The sequence below is a fragment of the Eptatretus burgeri genome, chromosome 4, assembly GCF_056783735.1.
Source record: "Eptatretus burgeri isolate ZD-2024b chromosome 4, Ebu_testis_v1, whole genome shotgun sequence".
NCBI classification, from domain to species: Eukaryota; Metazoa; Chordata; class Myxini; order Myxiniformes; family Myxinidae; genus Eptatretus; species Eptatretus burgeri.
In genome coordinates, this window is record NC_140964.1 from 63,791,344 (window position 1) to 63,811,812 (window position 20,469).

General features: G+C 34.8%; 2 protein-coding genes and 1 long non-coding RNA gene across 6 annotated transcripts in view; 1 reads left to right on the forward strand and 2 right to left on the reverse strand.

Annotated features, from left to right (window-relative positions):
* Window positions 1-20,469, forward strand: part of CLXN (calaxin) — a 108,659-nt gene that overhangs the window by 35,670 nt on the left and 52,520 nt on the right. The gene's annotated exons all lie outside the window — the stretch shown is intronic.
* The window catches only part of LOC147028219 (glycylpeptide N-tetradecanoyltransferase 2-like), a 40,968-nt gene that overhangs the window by 15,165 nt on the left and 5,334 nt on the right, over window positions 1-20,469 (reverse strand). The window lies entirely within an intron of this gene.
* LOC147028220 (uncharacterized) lies at window positions 15,555-18,584 on the reverse strand. Its single transcript, XR_015057471.1, has 2 exons — window positions 17,624-18,584; window positions 15,555-17,528 (listed from the first exon to the last, which is right to left on the reverse strand). It is a non-coding gene; the product is annotated as an uncharacterized LOC147028220 (long non-coding RNA).

The window sequence follows — 20,469 nt, forward strand, 5'->3', positions numbered from 1 at the left end:
TAAAAGTGTTTGATATCAAATTTGTGACTTTTGTCTTTATTTTATCTGGCCGGTAGAAATTCTGCTGGGCCGGTAACTTTTTCTAGTCACCGACCCTGCTGGCCGGTGGATAAAAATGTTAATTTGCACCGCTGTCTTTATATTAAACTTCTCCCAAACTTCTCCCAAACCTTTTTTAGCTTGTGTATAATCTCTCTCGGAAATATGAGTTTTATTTAACTTTCCATAGAAACTTTTCCTTGAAGGAAGTTGTGTTTCTTTAAACTTCTCAAATGAATCCATATAGTCATACGGATATATTCCCTTTTGTGATAAGAGATCAACCTCTTATTGATTTGAGAAATATGATTTAAGACTCGGGAAGTTTTTAATATTTGATACAAAGTTAGATAATGGACTTGACATAAACTTGTATGTGTCAAGAAATCTGATATGGGTTATGGGTGATGTATGAATTGTTTTTGTGAATGAGATGTATTTTGATCTGTTAGGAATGGCAGAAATATCTCCACATGTCTTTGAAAGTTCATTTATAAATAGATGTGTGTCATAGTGAGCATTGTTGTGAAGAAAGACAGGAATAAAATTTGGAGGCTTGAAATTAAGATTACAATGGGAATGAGCTGGACCTCGATATTTACCAGTAAGATGACAGTGATCCCTAACCTTGACGTCTCCCTCAATTTTCTCCTCACAAATATGACAGATACTGTTGGTTCACGAAAAAAAAATAAGTGACCACTATATTCGTTATTGTTGTGTGTCTGTCTGTCTGTCTGTCTGTCCCGAGCATAGCTCCATGGGTTTTGATCCGATCCTGATAAAATTTTGGTGGGAGGTTTATATCATGATCGAGTTATGTTTTTCTGAGAATGGGTGTGGTGCGCCCATTATGGGTGGAGCCACACCCAAAAAAACTTTTGTGTTTCGGGGGTAGCCGATTTCAATTTGCATCTTCTCCTCGGGGGTTTGTCCAATCTGACAGGGGTTTCGGTATTTGGTTAGCCCAATTGCACCTGCATAGCCCCACAGAGCTCGATTTTTCATTTTCGTCCCAAGGTCAAGGTCACAAGGTCAAGAACTTAGAAAATTGCGAATTTTGGCATAAAAATGATCTTCTCCGAGGGGTTTGTCAAATCTGGCTGTAGTTTCAGTATTTGGTTAGCCCAATGGCACTTCATAGCCCACGGAGCTCGATTTTTCATTTTCGTCCCAAGGTCAAGGTCACGAACTTAGAAAATTGCGAATTGTGTTTTTAGCGGGTAGCCGATTTCAATTTGCATCTTCTCCTAGGGGGTTTGTCGAATCTGGCAGGGGTTTTGGTATTTGGTTAGCCCAATGGCACCTGCTTAGCGCCACGGAGCTCAATTTTTCATTTTCGTCCCAAGGTCAAGGTCACAAGGTCACGAACTTAGAAAATTGCGAATTTTGACATAAAAATCCATCTTCTCCGAGGGGTTTGTCGAATCTGGCAGGGGTTTCGGTATTTGGTTAGCCTAATGGCACCTGCATAGCCCCACGGAGCTCGATTTTTCATTTTCGTCCCAAGGTCAAGGTCACGAACTTAAAAATTGCGAATTTTGACATAAAAAAATACGACCACCCAAACTTTGAGAGCTGGGATGACAATATTTTTTATGCATAATCTTGAGGTCATTCCCCACCTAAAGTCTTGAAACCATTTTGCTCTATCTCGAACACCTTGCCCATGGCGCCCCCTTCAAGTTTGTTTTTACACCGATTTCATCAAAGTATGGATAATCCGAGGAGTGTGAAATGCCATATAGCCTATATGGTGTTATATTGTTCATGGAATGTTCCAGAGGAAGTTTTGCACCAAATGTTATTGTTTCTTGACATATTGTCATCATCATATCTTGTTTCTTATTGTCATAATCCTTGACCTTTGACCTTTAAAGTTCACAAAGGTCAAATTTTCAAAGTTGTGGGAATCAAACTGGGTTTTCGACCTTCTTCGACGAACTAACTCCAATAAGCAAAAGCACGTATCATGTTTCCTTATTTTAATGTCCACAAAATTGTTTTGTGACCTTTAAAGGTTATGCAAAGGTCAAATTTTTGAAGTTGTTGAACGAAACCAGGTTTTCGACATTTTGTAGCTAATAACCTGTCACTCGTACCACATCATGTTGATCATTTGTATAACTTGGTCAAACATTATCACATTGTCTCATCCTTGACTTCTGAAACAATCTACATCATCAAATACCGCTCGTGAACTATCGTCGTCTTCAGACTTGTTCTTTCTAAATTCCTTTTTCTCTCCCTTTGTTAATGACATTGGTTTATAGGTTTTCACAATTATTTCTCTTAGTCTTATACAGTCTTTTTCCAATCATCTTACAAACTCCTCTGAGGCATCTTCTCCTCTATAAAGTTTTAACTTGTTGTATTCATCACCAACAGCTGATTTGATATAATAACAGAAACCACAAGGATTTTATTTGGATTTGGAGAAACAGTATCTATCTTTAAAAGGATACTTTCAAAATCAGCATATATCACAAATGGATGTTTTATAGATTTGTTAAAATCTTTGAATGATACGTTTGAACCTGCTTTTGGTAAATTGATTACGGTTGATTTATGATTACAACAATATTTCGAATGTTGATTTAATCGTTCTTTTGTGTGAAAGGAGTTGAGACATCTCTTACAAGGATACGTTTTACATTTTCTCTTATATAGTTGTTCTTTGGTTAATCTTGAGAATTTTTTGATGAAGGCATAATGTGATTTTTCCTTTGAAGTCAAGTGGAGAAGGTCAATGTGTGATCATTTTTAAAGTTGTTTGAAAATTTTAACATCTGAACTTTGTTTGTATCTGTTGATCCATATACATTAACAGATAGATTTTTCATTTTCCCAAATTTAGGAATATCTCTCAATGACATTGCAAACTTTAAATCTTTAACATTTAATGTATTCTCGTATTTCTGATAATGTTCAACCCTTTCAGGATTCCATTGTGGAGGATGTAAGTGAGCAAGAACAGACCATAGAAAACATTGATTATCTTTGTTTTGAATATTAACAACTGCTTTCTTAAGTTTTTATCTCTTTTGGTAAATCAATATAAGAAGAAGCTTGAAGAGGATCTGATTTTAAGATGTGTATATCTAAAAAGATTATTTTTGTAATCGTAAATCCACTACCTACTACAGTGTTTTCAACATCTTGTTCTTGTCCATGGAGATCATCGAAAACATCACATCTTACAAAATCTTGAAATGATGAGATAAAGTGAGGGTTTATCCTCATATAGGGAGTAGTTTCATCGGCTTGTCTTACCATTTTCAATTTTACTCCCATATAAAACTTAAAAGTTTTCGTTTCACTTAATGTGTTTTTAATTATAGTTTCAATACTTTGTTTAACCATATCAACAGCTTTCATGATTGAAGATGGTCCAGGGTCTTGAAAACGAAACAATCTTATTTTTATATGCCCTTTAAATCCCCATCAGTGTTTTCAATGGAGAATTTAGCTTCCCTTTTTTCATTGTTCTTGTGTTTGCATGATTGAAGATGTCTTATAATTCTTTTTAAGAATATCATTATCACATCTATAACAATGTTTTGTTTCTTGTTCAAGTGGAGATATTTGTCTGAAAAGATTGAATGTGTGTTTGTTGGTTTGAAGGTGTTTTTTTTATAATATTTATATTCATGATTACAAACATCGCAGTACGTTGTATTCACCATATTTATATAATTAAACTTTGCTTAAAATAAAATGTTCTTGATGAAAATTTAGTTTAATGTATAGATCCAACAACTATTTTCACTTAATAAATACAATGTATCAAGACACAAAAGACAAGTTTCAATCAATCTCTTCATTTGTAAAAGATACTGAGAAATATGTCAAGGATATAAAATTGAACAAAGATAAATTAACAATTATTGGATAAAAACAATTCTGGTGAATAATATGAGTTCTTCAATTTCTTTCAGTGGAAGGGCTTTTAGTATATCTGGAAGAACATCAATTAGAGTATCTCCAACAAAAGTTTCTCCTCTCCTTCTGGTAATATATTCAAAACTAGAAAAAACAATGAAACAAGAAAAAGTATCAAAAAATAAAAACCTTATGGATGAAGCTTGAGAAAGAAAAGATAAGACCATCTGTAATATGCAAGGAGAAATTTGTATTTTTTTCAACAACCGTAAAGATATAAATCCTGATGAAATAAAGGATGTTAATATATCAGGTGAAATGACATTTCGTTCAATAGTAGTTAAGGATCATTTTAAAATTACCTTTAATGTAAAAAAATGTAGTAGTTGAATCTATTAATGAAAAAAAGTACATAGATATCGATGGTAATGTTTTTTTCGACTGATTAAATATGAGTCATTATTCAACTGAAGATTTTGAAGATTATGATACCGAGAGTTTGTGTTCAAACGACAGTTATGATACTGAGAGTTTGTGTTCAAACGATGGTTATGAAAGTAGTTTTATACATGATTGTGAAAGTACCGAAGATGATACCGAAGATGAATTTTAGTTTCAGTAAAGTTTTACTTCATAAATATGCTAGATTTTGAGCCTCTTGAATCCCCTGATTCTCCATATGACAAATTTGAGAATTGTCCTGTGTGTGAAAGACGGGGATTAAACAGAGTCAAAAGCCAATAAACAATGTATATTCTGTGATTATGTTCTAATTAATGATAATAAAAAATATAAAAAGGAAAATAATTCTTTTAGATTTACACCAAAAATGAATTACTTTGCAAGATTGATTTGAGAAATAAATAAGCCTGGTGTTGGCTTAGTGGTTAGGGTGGCGGCTTGGGATCCCAGGGTCCTGAGTTCTAGCCCCGTTGGCTGCTGAATTAACACCAGGGGGTTGACTCAGCCTGTCATCCTTCCGAGGTCGGTGAAATGAGTGCCAGTGTACTGGTCCCGGTGTATGCCCCGGTTAGAATAGGTGAACCATATCCCTGTGTGTCGTAAGAGGCGACCAGGGTTGGCGTCAGGAAGGGCATCCGGCCATAAAAAAACATTGCCTCAAGAAAAAGCCAAACCCCTGCACAGCAGGGAAAAATGGCTGTAAAAACGGTCATTTATTTGAGAAATAAATGTAAAGTATGAGGGTGATAACGCACCTTTCCTTACAAGGGAAGAAACTGAACGTATTAGAGAAATGTTCAAAGGATTGTTGTTATATATTATTCACGATTGTCATTTTCAGGGATATATCAACCCAAGATATTGCATAAATAAAATAATGGATTATCTTGAAATTAAACCTGAACTTAGGATAAAATATAGAGTTTCTAAAAAAGCCAATAATAAATTAAATGACCTGTTTTCCAAATATATAAATGAATGATTTTTTACCCATTTGGGAAAATAAGATAAAATTTAACAACCATAAAAATCTTCCAAATTCATTAAGATGTCTCATAGTTGGTTCAAGCGGATGGGGAAAAACCTGCTTACTTTTGAAGATGCTCCTGACTCCCAACTTTTTAGATTATGATAATTTAATAATTTTCACAAAGTCGAGTTTTCAACCTGAGTATCAACTACTCTCACAAGGTTTTAATGCTGGTCTTCAAAAATAAGATATAATCGGTTTATTTAAACTTCAAAACAATCTAAATGATTATACCATTGAAGATATAATACAATTATTTTGTGATACACAGATATAAAAAGAAATCAAAACCGATAACTTGTATTCTTTGTGATAATACGGATGATATACCATCTCCCCAAGATTTGGATAAATAAAAAAGAACCTCGTTATCTTTGATGATTGTGTTAATGAGAGAAACCAAACGGTAATGGACAGCTACTACACAAGAGGGAGACATTCTTCTTGCAATTGTATTTATCTTAGTCAATCATACTTTCAACTTCCTCGTCGTTCCATCAGAAACAATGCTAATACTTTTATTTTATTCAAGTTAAATTCAAGAGATATAAACAATTTTTGGAGAGATAATTGTTCCACATTATGTAGTAAAAAGGAATTTGGGGATTACATGAAGCACATGACTGAAAAATAAAAATATATTGTTGTGAAACAAGATGAGATATTAAGGGATATATTTTTTGTTTTATTAACAATTACATATATAAATGACAACTATTATTATAAATCTTGTGGGTAAACCTGCTTCTGGAAAAAGTTTCATAAATCAAGGTTCTTGGATAGTACAAATGAGAATATTGTAAATTTACTTTAAAAACACCCCGTGATACGCATTGTATCAACAACAACTAGAGCAATAAGACCTGGAGAAGTAAAAGGTGAAGATTATCACTATATTTCAGTGGAGGAACATATGCGAATGAGGAATGAAGGTCAAATATTTGAGGAGGTTTCTCTTGGTACAATAAAATATTCACATTGTAAGAGTGAGTTAAAGAAACTAAAATCTGGTGGTCTTGGGATATTAGAAACTAATCCAGAAGGAATGAGAAATTATTAAACATCTGAGCAGGGTCAAGAATTTATCATTCGGTTTTGATGTTGATGAAGAAACTCAACGCAGACATATGAAAAGCAGAGATGCAAGTATTAGTGAAGAAGAAATTACAACTCGTATTAATGTTAATAAAGAAATTAATGAAATATTCAAAGAAAAGGATTTATTTGAACACATCGACTTGGATGATGAAGAAAAGGAAAATTTCCCTGTTGATCTTTACAATTCATTAAATGATATTTTCCAATAAATACATGGATGCGAAAGAAAGAGCATGAAGATTTAAGGAACATCAAGAGTTGGTTTCAAAAGTTGTAAAACAACAGGAAGACATAAAGAAGAAACGCAGACAGAAACTAACGGGTGAAGAAGCATTTGAAAGAAAACAAGAGAAATTTTTTAAACCACTTTTAAAAACTTCCCAAGAAAAAATTATAGATGTTTCCACAGTTCCCACAATAGAATATACTCCTAAAAAACTTCAAATGTTAAAAGATTTCAGTGAAATGACGTAGGAAGAATTAGAGCATATAGGAGAATTAGAATATGATGATGAAGGATTATTTCAACAACTGGAAGAGATTAATCAGCCCCCTGATTATATTGTGAATGCTCTTCAAAACAATGAATATTCAGTGGATTCAAAAACCAAAGCAGGACTCATTCCAACAGAACAACCAGCAATATTTCATCTTGTTCAAGAAAAGGTATTAATATTTAATGATTAATTAAGGTTCTTGAGTTCTGCTCAACCTGCTGTTAAACTAACTCCGAGATTAATGTTTCTTCTCACAAAAGATGGAAGACAAGGTTCAACTGTGAGGGATGAATCAAAGTATTTTGATAAACCATTGGATATGAAAAATAATGATGATAGAATATGTATTGATCTGCTGGACCCTGTTAATTATAGGGTTAGTCTTTCTGGTAAAAGTAGGAAGAATGAGAAGAAGAAACACATTATTCAGGCTTTAAGTATCCTTGCTTCAGGTGTTAGTTTTCTTCCAAATGACCCATCACAATTAGTAAATACACTGTTATTGTTGTTAGGTAGTAAGAAGGCTGGAAAGAACAATTGTTTTAATGAAGCATCAGCCATTTTAGACCAGTTGATGAACATGAAAATAATTAATAAATACCAACATAAAGACATTTTATCTCATTAAATAAGATGAGAAGCACAATCCTTAGTTTTAATTTCACAACAAGCGACCACACATCTTCATTCCCATACCCACTACAACTTGGCACAACAAAAGAATATGAGGTGTCTTTATTGTCCATGGAAACTTATAATACCTTATTTAATATAACTAAGAAAAATGACAAGTTTGTTATAATCCGGGAAGTGGATACAAAACGATAAGTTTCACCCAGAGCATATGAGTCCAGTCCATTGGGACCATACTCTGTACAGAGCGTTGGTGCTGCCGAAGCAGTCTCCTTGGCTATTGGGCACAATCCTGGACAGGTCGCCACTCTGACGCAGGATACTTGAATGACTCGGTCATCCCAGCAAGCTGGTACTCATTTTGCCGACCTCGGAAGGATGGCAGGCTGAGTCAACCCCCTGGTGAATTAATTCAGCGGGCAACGAGGCTTGAACTCAGGACCCTCGGATCCCAAGCCGCCACCCTAACCACTGAGCCAACATCAGGCTAGAGCATATGAGATTTCTCAAATATCTTCCGAAATTGTTCGTCTTATGAAAGAACAGGGCGATGGACCAAAAATATTGTCATAGATATTCAAAAACATACTTCAAAATCAACGAGTAAACTTAAAAATAACTACAAGGTTGATTTCACAATTGATAATTCATTTTGAGAGTTCTTGGGTTTCTCCTCAAAAAAGATTGAAACTAATGAGATGTTTTACAGTGATAATGTCATTCAAATATCCTCAGGAATAAATTCGGTATTAATTCACTGCGATTTGATTGATGGCCCTTACAATGATGGAATAAGAACAAATACAATATTTTCATTCAGCGCATACTCAACCCCAATTGGTTATAAATTGAATATGGAACCCAAAAATCTGGTTTATCTCCCTGTGTCAGGAAAAAACCATATACAGAATAAATTTTAGGATAACCGACCAAGATAATCGTATGATTTATTTTAATGGAGAAGTTATATCCATCAGAATTCATCTACGTGAAGTTTTCCAATAAATAAATGCGATGGTTATTGTGAGGAAACACGATTTGGGAAAATATAAAATAATTATAGGGGATGGGATGTTCCTTTCCCCATACTACAAGGGTGAAGGTATGTATCTTGGTAGAGGATACTATAAACCTAAGAGACAAAGGGGTGTTGGACATCAATTTAGAGGAGATGGGATAATTGATACTCTAATGGGTATAGGTTCAACTATTCTTAAACATAAAGACCAAATTGGTACAACTGCTTCTGCTGTGGGAAATGTATCGGGTGCTATAAAGAGTATAAAAGATGCCCAAAAGGAATCTTATAAATTACAGGCAATAAAATAAATTAAGAAAGGCAAAACTCAGTTGTCTCCCCAAGAATGACAGAAAATAATTCAAATACTTGGGTCAGGGTTCCAAAAGTTTTAACATCTTTTTTCCTAAATAAATACAAGTATGGAAGCAATATTGATAGTATGTATGATTTGGATGATACCAAAGTCATCTCAAACTCAACCAAAAAATAAAATTACTTCAAGGTAAATGCAATAACTGGAACAGACTGGAATGCAAATGGTACAAAATTTTTGGAATAAATAATCAACAAACTTATTTGAATCTATCCGAAAGTTTGTTGTTGTGTAAATTTACATTCACCAAGGCTGGGAATAACACAAAAGTCAATGATTTCTTCTGGAAAATGTTTGATAGTGTTTTTTTTTTTTACATTGGAACACAAGAAGTTGAAGCAGTTGATTATGTCTCTGCTGTATCTGAAATGATGAAATTTACACTATATTCATTCAGTGATAGAATGGGAAAGGGTGCTGTCGAAGGTTATTCCTGATATGTCAACGGGAAAAAACACAGACCCTGGATATAGTCAAAAGAAAGGAATGTAAAATTATGATGCAAAAGCAGTAAAAAGTTTTACTGTGGCAGTTCCTCTTAAAGGTATATTTGGATTTTGTGATCATGATAAAGTTCTGTATGGTCTTAAAATTAAATTTCAACGACAAAGGAATGACAATGAAAACAGATTTTTTTGGTGTTGCTCGTGCTTTTGGTGATCAGAATAAATTTGTAATTGATGAAATGAGTTGGTATATTCGTGAATATACTCCTAATCTTAAAACAGAAGAGATGTTGAATAGAAGACAACTCAAAGAAACCACTCAATATATCATACTTTAAAAGAAGATGTCAACACGTTAAACTGAACCAAACCACTTACACGTGGAATTTGGGTGTTCTGGAAGAAAAGCCACGATATCTGTGGATCATTTTTTAAAAACCAGATGGTGATACTGCTACTGATAAGAATAATGCATTGAGTGATAATGCTTAGGTGAAACAACTTCGTGTTTCTCGAGATGGAACATTTTATCCACGAGATAGATTGGAAATTAATTGGGGAAAAAAATGATTATGCTGATGCATACAAGTCTTACCAAAAGGTGTGTGAAAGTAATGGAAATAAAGAACCTATTTTGGATATGACAGCATTTAAAAGTTTGTATACAATCTATGCGTTTGATCTGAGTGCTCAAAAGGAAACTATAAAGTCTAATGGAGTGGATACTTCCCTATACATTGAAAGAGAAGAGAGTGAATACGTTGATACATATTGTTTGCTTTTGGAAGAAACAGAATTGCAGATTAATACAGATAATGGTGTTATGATTAGTCTCACATAATATTTTGATAAATAAATGAGCAGTAAAGTGCCAACTGGGGTATATGTTAATCAAATCAATATTCATAAACTATCATTTTGTGTTCAAAATCAAAAACCTTGTACGATTAACGTTAATACAATTCAGAGAAAAGGAGCAGTAAGAATTGATGTTTTGCTCAGGAGAACAGGTGAAAATGTTGAACGATACTGGCTCACTTAAAATTAAAAAGTCAAAACCAATGTTGAAAAAATATTCAATAAGAGAGACGAGTGGAGGAATTCTCCCATTTCTAATTCCTTTATTTGCTGGTTTTAGTGCGGCTGGAGCATTGACGGGTGGTATTTCAACAGCGGTGAAAGCTTCCAACGAAAGGAAGGCTCAACTGCGAGCTCAAAAATAATTGGAAAGACATAACAAAGAGTTGGAGAAACAAATTAGTGGAAGTGGTGCAATTGTAGATTTTGCTGAAAAACGTGAAAGTCTGCCTGATAAAGCGAGATTGTTAGTTGGAGATATGCTTTCTTCTATCGCACAAGCAGGTGTAAAATTAACTAAAAGGAGTAATGGATTATATCTTTCTCATAAATAAATGAGCATTGAGGAGTGGCTTAAAGAATTTGGAAAGAATACAACATAAAATTTACAACTTCTCAAATATTGTAAGAAATTAAAAATTCATAATGTGGTTATTTGTATGAGAGATGAATTAACAAACGTGCCTAAACATACAAAGAATATTATTATGAACTTAAAAGATAATAATGGGAAAGGTTCTCATTGGGTTTGTATTTTTAATAGTCAAGAAAAATATTATTTTGATAGTTTTGGTCTTCCACCACCTGTTGAAGTCATAAAATTCTTTCAGAATGGTGTTTATCAAACATTTCAAGTCCAAGAATTAAATTCCAAGTGTTGTGGTCAATTATGTCGATATGTGTTATTTCAACTCAAGAAAAATAAATTTTTTAATATTATTTTTAATCTAATATAAATGACCTGTTGGTAAAGAAGGTTTGATCTTTGGTGTATCCCAAGAACTGGATATTGATTTATCAAATTATTACACAAAGGCAAAGGCACAGGCTGAACGACAGAAATATAGTATAACAAAAAATATTAATATGAAAAATGCTTATAAATTAATAAATTATCCAAGTCCGACTGACGCTAATGACTTGGTGAGATTAAGTGATTTATCACAATATATATATATATATATATATATATATATATATATATATATATATATATATATATATATATATATCCTTAAATAAAACGGCCGTGTATTCCAAAGATACAGAAGTGTTGATTTTATCTCCAGGTCATACAGAATTCACAGTTCCACTTAAAATAATTTTTTTTTTATTAAGAAGAGCATATCGTTTGTATGAGAATAGAACAATGGGGGTATGATATGAATGATTTAGGGTATAATTGGTCATTTAAAATTGACCTAGAAGACCTAGAAGAAGAAAACAATTAAATCAGTCTCGTAACGAAGAATATTATCCACTTGGTGCAGAGAATGAGTTTTGTGGAAGCACGATTAGTAAACAAGAAATACAAGAATTTAATAAGGGTAAATGTAATAATGGTTTTGCCCTAATTTCTATCATGAAAACAGAAAAAAACAGGATTATATAAAAGTAAAGAAATACAAAATGATTTAACTATGGGAAGATGGGGAGGTGTTTCATGTCATCATATTATTCTGTCATATATTTCTAATACATAAATGACAGCAAGAAGGCTTCAAGAAAATTATCATTTCTGTGTCCAAGCATACCTTCAAGAAAAGGGTATTCAGTATTTTAATAAATATGTTCTACAATATAAGAATTAAGTATTTTCAATAAAAGATTGGCTTTATACTGATGTTGATAAACCGACAACTTTAGATTTAATTAAAATGTTAAATAATGAATTAATTATTGAGTTGAGAAAACGTAAGGCTCTTTTAGAAATCCAGAAGAAATGTTATTGGTTTCCTGTTGTAAAAAAAAAAGATTTTGGATACAGGAATAACAAGAAATCCTGATGAATATATGTATGATATTCTATGGGGTGTAAGTGATTCAAGGATAGTAAGGGATGAGGAAGGAGTTGAAGAAACTGAGTCAGAAGAAGAGAGAGAAGAGGAGGAAAAGGAGAAGAGAGAGAAGGAGGAGAGGGAGAAGAGAGAGAAAGAGGAGAGGGAGAAGAGAGAGAAGGAGAAAGGGAGAAGAGAGAGAAGTAGGAAAGGGAGAAGAGAGAGAAGGAGGAAAGGGAGAAGAGAGAGAAGGAGGAAAGAGAGAAGAGAGAAGAAGTAAAGAGAGAAGAGAGAAGAAGTAAAGAGAGAAGAGAGAGAAGGAGGAAAGAGAGAAGAGAGAGAAGGAGGAAAGAGAGAAGAGAGAGAAAGAGAAGAGAGAGAAAGAGGAAAGAGAGAAGAGAGAGAAGGAGGAAAGAGAGAAGAGAGAGAAGGAGGAAAGAGAGAAGAGAGAGAAGGAGGAAAGAGAGAAGAGAGAAGGAGGAAAGAGAGAAGAGAGAGAAGGAGGAAAGAGAGAAGAGAGAGAGGAAAGAGGGTGAATAAATAAATATAAAAATATAGAAACCAGTAAGATTAAAAAAAGATTGGGGGTATAACAGAAAATAAATGAATCTCAATGCACTGAGGAGGAAAACAAAGAATTGATGTCCATTCGAAATATTTTCGACAAGAATATTAACATCGTTTTCAGGGAGAAGATATTAAATTAGAAAGTGGAGATAAAGCTTGTATTATTATCTTGCCAAAACGAAGTTTTTGCAAGATATGTTAGTCAGCTTGTATGTTTTTTTTGTTGTTTGTTTGTCTGTAATCACGTATAAAAAATTCTGCAGAGCACAGTTATCATTGGAAATTTTTGAAACTTCGCATATCAGAGGCTTATAGAGGTCGCTTTCAGTGCACAAAATTTTGAAGGTCAAGGTCAAAGGTCAAGGTCACTGTCGCAAATCAGGGGAGTCGACGAAACCCTTATTTTTTGAGTAATTTTGATCGGGTCGTCTTCAAACTTCATGGGAATATACTTCATGGTCTGGCGCTCAGCTGATTAATTTTTGGTGGCGATTGGCCTTGACCTTCATGGTTAGCGCCTGAGGTCAAACATATTTGACCCCAAGGTCAAATTTTCAAGTTTTAGGAACCATATCATGTAGTACCTCAAATTGAACACCTCGATGAGTGCTTTCTAGATATGTCAAGCTTGAGACATTATGACGTCATTTGGTGATGTTATGAGGCAAACGCATATTTTTCATGGTTACTCTGTAGAACGATTCTCATCGGAATCTCTCGTAGGCAGATATTCCTCAAGGAGTCGCTCCTGGTGGATAGCAGCTCTGTTCACCTCAGTGTGACCTTAAAGAAGTCACACGTGGTCACCTTTTGGCAAGATACGGGTCACCCTGCGGGTGACATTGTTTTTATTGATGATGTTGGTGTGATTGACTTTGATTAAAGTTTTTCATTTTTTTCCTTTAATAAATTGTGGAGGGAGTAAAGACCTTTCTTAGGATTCTTTATGTTTTAAAAATTAAGATTCAAATGTGCATGTTGGAAACTAAAAAGGTTTTTGCACTCTGCAGGAATTTTTCTCATAAATAAATTAGTTATTATCTCAAATGTAAAAAGAAAACAAATAATAAAAAAATCTCATATTTTAAAAGTAAAAATAACAAGGTTATACAAAAAGGCATATGTTCGGTGTTTGGTTCAAAAAAACAAGAGTCAATTTATCTCCAAACACAAACGTGGAAGAGATATACAAAAGTTTTTATCAGGAAGTAAATTTACAATTACTGGAATACCAGGGGAATTACATCTACCAGGGTATTCTTTCTGTGGTCCAGGCACAAACTTGGATAAAAGATTAGATGATACAGACAATCCTAAACCATGGAGTCAACCCATCAATAGGGTTGATGAAGTGTGCATGAGGCACGATATTGATTATGGGAATACCACAACTTTGGAAGAAAAGCATGAAGCTGATAGAGAAATGTTGTATAATTTGTCTCTGATACAATATCCAACCTTGAGAGAAAAAGTTGATAGGTTCATCATGAAGAAGATGATCAGTACTAAATTGAAACTTGGGCTTGGAAATTCAAAAAACTTATAGGCTCTAATGATGTCATTAAGACTGAAGAACAATTAGCTGATGAATTACATAAACCAATATTCACAAAGTTTCATAGAAGGAAGGTTTATTCCAAGGAAGTTGATTATATCTGGTCTGCTGATTTGATTGAACTCAATAATGATAAGGGGTACAAGTCTGCTTTACCGTTATCGATCTGAGGAGTAGATATGCGTGGGTTGTCCCTTTAAAAAACAAAACAGGCAATACTCTTATGTTAGCCTTTCAACAGATATTTAATAAAACTAATAGAAAACCTAAAAAAATTGTGGACTGATGAGGGTAGAGTTTTATAACAAGACATTTATGAATTTTCTTTAAAATAATAGTATTACATTGTACAGTACCTTTAATGAAGGAAAAGCCGTTGTTGTTGAGCACTTTAATCGTACTTTAAAAGAGAGACTATATAAAAAATTCACACAACTCGGTTCTCAACAATTGTCATCTTTTATTCAGGATATTGTCGACAAGTATAATGGCACGATTCACACGTCAACGAATACGAAACCATCAGAAACATTTACAAAATTAGAATATGAAAAAGAGATTAATGTCAGAAAACCTAAGTTCAAAGTTGGTGATATCGTAGGAATATATAGGTGGAAATCTCATTTTGAAAAAGGTTATACAAAGCGATGGACAAATGAACTTTTTAAAATTGTTGATGTAATAGATACAGTTCCTTGGACTTATAAGGAATATGATTTAGAAGGGGAAGAGATTTTAGGTTCATTTTATTCACAGGAATTACAAAAGACAAAACTTAGCAGATAATACACATGGGAAGAATAGGTTGGCGCTTCACTCCCCTCTACTATACACCTTTATGGACACTCGAGGACCAAGTCCGAGGTGTATAACAGGTGGCATCTGCCGAGAGTTAAATTAAAAAAAAAAAAAATATATATATATATATATATATATATATATATATATATACATATATATATATATATATATATATATATATATATATATTGTGTGTCAAGGGGGACGTTCTTAGATCTGTGAACCCCAAACACAGAATCCTCAACTACATATGCAAGGCTTAGTGTGTGTGTGTGTGTGTGTGTGTGTGTGTGTGTGTGTGTGTGTGTGTGTGTGTGTGTGTGTGTGTGTGTGTGTGTGTGTGTGTGTGTGTGTGTGTGTGTGTGTGTGTGTGTGTGTGTGTGATAATATAACAGGGGGCATAATCAACTCCAACTCATCCCTAACCCACCCTAACCCTCACATTCAAAATCTCAACCCCAACCCAACCCTCGCCCAACACAATATCTTTTTTTAAACACGTATTTCAACAATATATATTATGTTTTTTTTCTCTTCTTCCAATTCTGTCTTTTAAGGCTTTCAGGTTTGATGAAGTATAAAGGGGGAGTAAGAACCTTCCTGCATCATCTTCCCAGAACTAACAATATATACGAGCCGAAACCCTGTCACAGACGGATTCCGTTCCATGAGCCCACTATGACAACCAGTGGTGTCTCTTGTAAGAGCCGGATCCCAGTCGATGTACTCCATGGCCTTACCTAATGAGGCCTACAAAACGTCCTTGTACACGACATTTTTGATGTACACTACTCCTTGTGAAGAAGTCCCATGATTTGTGCACGTGTCTACTTTGACGTACAAACACCGTGCCAAAACTTCTCAGGTCACAGTACCGAGAAAAAACGTGACGCGACCGCTAGGAGGAGCACAAAATTGGTCCTTCAGTATTAATATATCGATACAATGTTTCTTGTTACATTTTTTGTGTCAAATTCACATTCTGAGGTAGTCAGCATGTGCAGAAGAGGGTTTTACATTGCAGATGCTATTTTCGAGTGGAATTACACCTCAGCGGTGACGGTCTGTCGATGACAGATGTAATGACGTCAGTGAATAACCGATGATGTCATGTCGTCCTTACGCCTCTCAGCGGTGACGTCACACGTCGCCATGTAAACGAATGTAAAACAAAAAGTGTTTATTCTGCTTCAGAGTTGAAGTTTGACTATTGGCACTATTTGCGATGCACTCTTACAGGTAGGAAGTTTCTTTCAGTCCAGGTCACAGTACCGAGAAAAACATGATGCGACCGCAAGGAGGTGCACAAAATCGGTCCTTCAGTATTAATATATAGATTTTTTTTATAGTTTTTTTTCTCTTCTTCCAATTCTGTCTTTTAAGGCTTTCAGGTTTGATGAAGTAGAAAGGGGGAGTAAGAACTTTCCTGCACTTTCTTGATATTGCTCTCATCAAGCACCATCCAACAAAGAACTACATCGATAGGTTTCGATCCCCAAGAGTCTTCTTGGTAGAAACCACATTTCAAGTCTCCAACATAAACCCAACTTTCCAAGTCTCCAAGGTATAACCACATTCCTGTTGAGTTTCCAAGATATGTATCACATTGTGAGTTATCAAGCCAGAACCCACATTTCAAGTTTCCAAAAATATAACCATCTATCCATGACTCCAAGGTAGAACCACAATTTCCAGAAATATTGTGGGTTTTGGTGATAGATCTCACATAATATACTGTAACTGTGGATCATGAAGTAAAACTCCATTTTTCCAATTTTTATGGATTTCAGTGATAGATCTCACATCGTATAACTGTGGATCATCAAGGAAAACTCCATTTTTTCAATTTTTATGGGTTTCGGTGATAGATCTCACATCTTATAACTGTGGATCATCAAGGAAAACTCCATTTTTTTCAATTTTTATGGGTTTCGGTGATAGATCTCACATTGTATAACTGTGGATCATCAAGGAAATCTCCATTTTTCAAAATGTCTGAAATTTGTGAGTCTTCTTGGTAAAACTTGTATTCTGGCTCATCAAGGTATAACTTGTTCAGTGGGTAGTCTTGATAACTCACAATGAGTACCATCGATGTAAAACTCTTTTTCAGGATTTTGCGGGTCTCCAAGGTCTCTTTGGTTGGGTCATCAAGGTCGTGCTCGTTCTGTGGGTCTTGGTCGCTCATAAGGTCTTCAACCAAACCAACAATTTCACCCCAAGTTGTGGAAAAAGCAGTATTTTCATTTTGTATTTCTGATACAATTTCCTGTGAGAGAAAATATTAGTGTATTAATTAAGTGATTTAATTATTAAATTATTATATGTTTAAATCAAACTGTAAATAGGAAAAGAAAATCTTACCTCAATAGATAAGAGGTTTGAATCCAGTTCATCAACTTGAAGGTTTAGTTCCATACAAGTCGTAGAACTCCAAGGAACTCCAAAGTTATCCCACTCAAGCTCAGCACAGCAGTCCATTCTCAGTAAAAGTAAAAATATGTTTAAATTCATTCTGGGTTTCAAGCCTTTATATAGAAAGACTGGTGGGTGTAGTTTCCTTTGGAAATTCCATGGTCAACAACAGGAAAGCCTTGTGAGTCAGAGATTAACTGGAAATGATGTAAGAGTAGGTGGTTCTCACAAAAGAGGATGGGGCTTAGTAAAAGTAGGCAGGACTTAGGGAAAGTGGGCGGAGTTTAGAGAACGTGGGCGTGGCCTAGAAAATGGGTGTGGCTTATGAAAAATAATGTGTGGATCAGGAGGTGGACAAACAAGAACATTGAGAGAACTTTATCATTTTATTTCTGCTCAACAAAGACATAAACCAAGAACTAAGTTCTAAAATAATATTTGTGAATATACTCAATGGTGATGAATGTAATTGGAAAATTAATTTATTACCTCGAATAGAACATGGACAAATATTTATTGGATCACTCTTTGAGTGGAGTGAAAATATAAAAGGAAATCAGTAAGTAATGGGCAGAGATCGATCTCTTCTTTTGACCCCATGGACCAAGAGTCAGAGAGTCAGAGGGGGGAGAGAAAATAATTCTCCTCTTTTGACCTGATGGGCCTTGAGTCAGAAAGGTTTCCCCATTCATTTGTATGGGAGGGGGAGGAATCAGTCTCCTGTTTTAGGCTTTTTCGGGGTTGATTCAGAGTTTTCCCCATTTTCCCCATTCATTTGCATGGATGCCTCAGAAGCCCCATTATTCCTCTACTCACATCCTTTGGTACCTAATATTGCAGTTTTTTTGTCCACTCAATAGAGGTTCCTTACAGAAGACACACTTGTCCATCTTTAATAGATTACTTCAACCTGAGAAAGAAACAAAAAAAAAAAACATGATTAGAATTGTAAATAAAGATGTTCCAAACTTTTATGCGAGTGAGAACCTTTTCAGAATTCTCACCTATCCCCTGGATATACTTTTGCCCTACCCCCACACCCTTCTGATTCTCTCTCCCCTATGCATATTTAATTGACAGCCCTCAGCCCCTTTCAATCATTAGTACATTTATTGTATCTTCTATGGCAACCACAATAACATAGGACAAAGTAAATAGACCATTCAGTTATCTTTAGTGGGGAATTAAATCTGAAATGGTCATACATCCAAAAATAACTATTTTGGTCAGATTCTCCAAACATTATCAACTCTAAAAAAACACTAATCTTAGGTCAATACCATTACATATGGTATTGTTAGAAATGTATTTTCATTATGAATCTGTTGATGCCTCTATATTAGGGATAAGTTTTGAATTGTTCACAATATTACCATAAATATAGACCCTACCCCAAAATTTTATTTTATGATATTTGTGGAAAAATGCTGCCTCAAACTGAGGTCAAAATGGAAATGTTCCAATGCTCCGATTTAAGGTGACTTTTAATATGTCATTCTTCAACATATTTGGAGTGGAAAAAAACATGAATAATTACTATTGCAATTTGTGGTGGGTAAATCACGATTTTGACTGGTCTCGGAGTGCATCTCCCACATCCAATTTTTCATCAGTTGTGCATTTTGACATCAAATTAAAAAAAAATTAAAATAATTAAAGGTAAAATCGATAAAATTAATATTTTCGAAGACACACGTCTTTAAGAGGCCAGATCTGCATCCAGACCTTAAAATGTTATGCATGGATACGGACAAAACTTGGGGGATAGGTTGGGTGTGTGACACGGACAAGCCGATTAGATTTTGTTGAAGGTCCGGATGCAGATCCAGCCTATCAATGGGATACAAAACAAAGTTTTCAGCCTGGCAGAGGTATGTGCTCTACCGAGTGACGTTCTAGTTATACCCTGACTATCAAGAGTATCCAATGTCGGGATAGCCGAGAGGTATGCTTACTCACACCCGAGCCGTCTAGCCTGGGTTTCAATCTCGACCCAATGATAAACTGTCATCCTGGTGTTTCGCATTCAAGGTAATGCATCGATGTGTGGGCTGTCCATTTGAAGGACAACCACACAAAATATCCATCTGTTAACACTGCTTAGTGGTGGATGTTAAAGATCCCAGAGTCATTCACTAAGAGTAGGCTAGTTATTGCAGACAACCTGAACCAACTAGATGGTATTCATGGAACACTTACCCCACACAGGATTATTTTGAGAAGGACTGGGTGCGAGCCAACTCTTCCAGTGGCAAACCTCTATCTACACTTCTGAGGTAAATCTGTAAAAATTACACTTTGAAAATTTTGCTGTCGAGTACATTCGTAAGGCTTTTATTCTCATTTGAGCGTTTTCATAACTACCGATGCTGATAAAGACACCAGAATAGATCGCTGAGGTATAAAACCGGGAGATCGTTAAAATGCCAAATTGTACTTCGCTTTTTTTCCACCAGCAGAATGCAATGCATGAATTCAAACGAGCTCAATGCACAGACCCATTACGTCCTCTTTATTTAATTGAATTCAGAATGGGATTTTAAAAACCATTAAATTCAAATCAAATGAAAGACCGAATAGGTACAGTGCTGCATCGGAGTCATCAGAAGGAACCTGAACAAGCAAAAAGCAAAGATGAAGTCATCAGGAGGAACCTGGATGGGATTCGCATTTCAACTGACTACTTCTCTACCCCCAAACCAATCCAGGCACAGCCAAACGAGCCTCACTCAAAAATACCAAAAACAAACCACATTGAAATTTAAAACATATTCCACATCACTATGAGATGGTAA